We start from the raw sequence: 4,887 nt of genomic DNA on the forward strand, positions 1-4,887 counted from the left end.
CTTTCAACCCTAGAACCATAGCTGTTGTGTAAGCAGCCAAGTTGGCATCAAGATTAAATAACTTAAAAAGCTTCCCAAGTCGATTCTGAAGCTGGTGTTTAGGATCCTTGTTCTGGCTTGTCCCGAAACAGCTGAGCACGCTTTCAAAAGGCTCATGTGAAGAATGAAGGACTTTGATACCAGGAATCAGATAGAACAGTCACACACACCAAAAAAAATATCTACTTGAATCTGCTGACAGCATGAAAACAACAGTAACAAGAATCATAAGAATCTCTGTACGACTTAGTTGGTTTACTCCAAAGGCAGCTAGTTAGATTTAAATATCTTGATTTCAGGCTAATACACACATACAAGACAACGGGTATACCTGGTGTGCCTGGCTGGCCTGTTATCGTGGCACAGCCACTTGTTTCAGCCTCACGTTTTAGAAGGGCTTGACTTGTTAGGAGAAGCTCAAGAATACTGTTGTTTTAATCCAATATCTCTGAACTTCTGTTATTTCTAGTGAGAAAGGAAAAATCTCTGTACTGTTGGTATTGCTCCTTTTCTTTGTCACCATCTCGCTCTGTAGAGTTTGTTTTCCAAACAAGGCAGCTCCTCTTCTCCCTTTTCCCCAGGCTGTGTTGAACCCTGATCTTTCGAGCAAGGCTCAGAATAATGCACATAGCTTTCATTCACTGGATTCTACCTTGTAAAGATTGATTTTTTTTTCGCCACCAATGCTTCATGAAACAACCAAACCAGACTTGCAGTTTAATTATAAACACTCCGAGTCAAAAAAAAAAAAAATAATTAAAAAAAAATCTTCATGTTTTGTTCTTCCAGAGGACCAGGATTGTTCCCCCTCGTCGGGAGGAGGTTTGATGTACAGGGATGAGGCTGGGATTCTGCAACTCCCACGCAGGAAGACAGGCAGGAGCAGGCACAGGGCTGCCAAAGGTACCACCACACACACTGAGAAGTGCCGGTAGGGAGGCAGGGAGTGTAAAATCAGCTTGTGCAATGCAAATCTGTATTGCTGCGCTATTCCCTTACCAGCCTTCTGCTCAGGTGGAGAGGCGAGGTCTTAGTGCTCCTTGTCAATTATACTGCAAATAAACGCTGTTTAATTTGTAGTGACATTTAAAAGTAATTAAGGAACTTAAATGTATGCTTTTGTCTTTCCAATTAAACACAGCTTTGGAGAAAAAAAATCCCAAATGTTGAGTTATAAAAATGACAATCTAATTGTATAAATAAGCCTGACACTACTAGAAAAAGATTTTTAATCTCTTGTATAACTACTTCATGCTTCAGGGTGTGGTGCTCTATTAAAATATTAACATATGCAGTTTCTTATGTAACTCTTCTACTCAGCCTTGTCTGAGGAGCAGCTGGGGTGTTTCCTAATCTGCTTCAGGCAAAATTACCCACAGTAGCTCAGAGCACCTATACAGATTTACTCTGTTGAATTTATTTTAATTTTTTTTTTTTTTCCTGAAGCAGATTAGGGAGTGATGATGCAGAACTTCTCAGCTGGCAGAATTTTGGTGATCTTAGCATGAATCAGGTATAGTTTGAAGCCCCTGAGTAAAGGCACGGTTTTAATTTAGACACTGCTGTCTGCAGGAAGCAGTTTGAGTTTCTCTGGCTTTTGGGGGGCATCAGGAGTTTTCCACAGAGCAGCATCCCATCCTTCCCTCTGGACAGGTCCAGGAGAGAGGAGCAACCCCTGCCTGGCCTGTGTGTTCCTTAGGTGCCAGCAAACCTGCTGCCAACCAATTAGGTCACCTTGATGAGTCACCATGCATCATACTTGGTTTTCTTGCTTGCTTTGAAGACTCCTGCATGCTTTACACATCATCCAAAGCCCAGATCACATCCATCTGATCCCAGTACTAAGGATCAGGCCTTTTTAAGCATACGCTGAGGGACCCCTTTGCCGCTTTTTAGTCAGGGTGAAAGCTCTCTTGTGGCATCTTCCCACCGAACAGTGACCTTGTGGCCCTTCCTTTTACCCATGGGTAGCACCACAAGGAGGGTGTGGGCAGGGTGGCCACTGGGTTGCATTAACCACTGTATGAATGTGATGGGATGCAGCCAAGCCTGGCACGATGGAGAAGACGCCGTGCATGTCAGTGCTTCTCAATCCACCACCAAGAAATGGTTCTTCTCACCGCTGCTTAGCAGGGAGAAATACAGAGGTGGAGGTAGAACCTCCTCAGCTGGAGAATTGCCATCCGAGAGCTTGTGCTTGATACTTGACCTCGGCGTCACCCTCTCTAAAATTATTTCTGTAACTTTAGCTTATTGTTTCCATTGACATATGGTTTTATTTTATATAGATATCTTCTGCAAAGCGACACTTGACATGCTTTGCTGAGCCTAAGTGGTGTTCTTGACTCAGGAATTTCTTTTGTATCGTATAAATCTGATTTCAGTCTGCTGCCAGGATCACACACCTCTTTGAATAAGAAGATCTGTGCAGCATCTGGTGACAGTGTGTATGTTGATTTAAAGCTTTCTCCTTCGGAGCACGCAGAGATTTTCCTGGAGCACATAGAATTATTTAACAGCTTCTCTGGCTTCCTTCCCACACCAGCCTCAGCTTTTGAGATGGTCCTTTGACTGCTGTTCCCCAGTCAGACCTTGTTCTCCAGCCTGAGACAGCTCTTGTTCCCACGACCTACAGATTTTGGAGGCAGCCCCAGCTCCATCAGCTCTTTTTCTTGGTCTTCCTGGAGTCTGCTGTCTCCTTGGCAGGGGATACCGGAGCTCTTCTGCCTGTCAGCTTTGGAAGACGACAGCCCATCGTGACTACCCTGTCTCCTCCTGGTCCCTCCACCACCCACCATCCCCAGCTCCATGGCTTGTCCATAACCTAATCTGCTTGGCCACTTAAGCTCTTAATGCCTCTATAGCTGTATTCAAGTGCTCAGCACTTAAATATTAATGCTCTAATTAATAATGAAAACCATAATTGTAGTTGCGTTTAAAACTTTAATTTGGTGAGGAGTTAGCAGAGATGGAGTCCCTAACAATGAAACCGAGCTATTAATATATATATTTAAGTATCTTTCCCTCTAGCAATAACATTGCACAAGAAAAGGATCCTGTGTCTGGATGTCTGTGAAGATGTTCGCTTGCGACACTTGGGAGCTTGGAGCAGGAAGTCATAAAGTACTAGGTGGTAGGATTTATTTTAAAAGGGATTTTAAAACAAGCACCATTAAAAAAAAGGTTTTCATTCCTAGGCTTAAAAATGGAGGAGGGGAGGGGAAAATTCCTGGAAAGAAATATATTTATTTTCCACTTCACACAGGCCAGTCTGCAAATGCAGTATTTGTCGCAGTCTTAAAGTATCCAAAGGTGTTGCATTCAACCATGTTTTAAAAAGTTACAGCGAGCCAATGATAATAAAAAACAGTGCTGCTAGGATGCAAAGTACCAAAAAAATCCAGGATGATCTGCATGGGAAGGTTAGATCCTTGTGCAAGATGAAAAATGCCCCACCAACTTATCTCCATGAGAAATTGCTTTCCAGCACCGCAGAAAGAAACTTTTTTGGCTTAGGAGAGAGCTGGAGCGGGACATAACTACAGTGTTTCTCAACAATGTCCCGTCTTTCCTGACAGCCCTTCCCAGCGTGCCTGATGGTGAACTCCTTCCCGTGCAGCACACGGGAGAGCTGAGGGACAGAGCCTCCGCTTCCTCCGCCACAACCTCCTGGCGTGGAATCTTGTGCTGCTTCTCATTGCCCTGGTAACTGAGATCGGGTGCTCCCCATTTCTGACTTGGCCATCAGACCAACTTCATCCGCATGGCACACCCAAGGGTAGGGAGGGGTTTATGGGGAGGCCATCTTCCAAGTCTGTGTGCAACGGACTTCTCCCTTTCCCCCACCCAAATAAAGAAATAATGATATTTAGTCTTGAGCAACACTTGGTGCAATAAAAAGCAAGATGCAGCCAAGGGAGACCTGGATGGTGAAGAACTACATGCAGTGCCCTCAGGAGGCCTGAAGAAAGGGATGGAGTCATCTTCCATGGCTTGGTGGACTCGCTCCAGGAGTAAGTGGAAGCAGGGTGGGCAAAAGGGACCAAAAATACTATCAGAAAGAACAAGTGAAGCAGGAACAATGGAGAAAGTGTTCTGGATAGAGTAGAGCCATGGGGGAATGGGGTGTGTAGCCTGTACTGACGGAGCACACAGGGTGACTTGCCAAGCTGCTGCTCTGCCGTGTTTCTCACTGTTGTATTTTTCCGATAAGGTTTCTGTGCTGTTCAGTGGTGACTCCTGCTGAGACAGGCTGGCATTGCACCAGCTGCGCCTTCCCTGCCAAACTTCCAGTAATGCCTGCTAAATTAAATCAATGCTGGAGCATTATTTTTAATTAGGAATGTGTAAACATAGAGGCAAACAAATTAATATATGCAATAGCATTTACATAGATAAACAAATTCTATTAATGATATAGGTAAATTTTAAAAGGAGTTATATTATTTAGGACTATAATATAGATAGTATAATAAGACTATATAGTATAATAATACTGTATAATATAGTCTAATAGGGCTTTTCTTCTACATTCACAGAAGCCAGATACCCCAAATGTTGTTGTGTGCTGTTGCAGGCATTTTGTTCACACCGTATTTTAATATATTTATTAATATATTTATTTATATATTTTAATATATTTATTAACGTTTCCCTGGATTTCACCCTCAGCTCTTGGATCTCTGGCCCGGAGCACCAGTCCCGGAGCTGCCCCCCGGAGCCGGGCCGGAGGGGGTTAATCCAAGCTCGCAGCCCATTGGCCGGCCGGAGGTGGCGCTCCTTCCGCCACTCCCATTGGAGGCAGTGGCCCGAAGGCGCTAGGAGTCGTCCAATGGCGAGGGACGGGCG

The sequence above is a fragment of the Columba livia genome, chromosome 8 (assembly GCF_036013475.1).
Source record: "Columba livia isolate bColLiv1 breed racing homer chromosome 8, bColLiv1.pat.W.v2, whole genome shotgun sequence".
Classification (NCBI taxonomy): Eukaryota; Metazoa; Chordata; class Aves; order Columbiformes; family Columbidae; genus Columba; species Columba livia.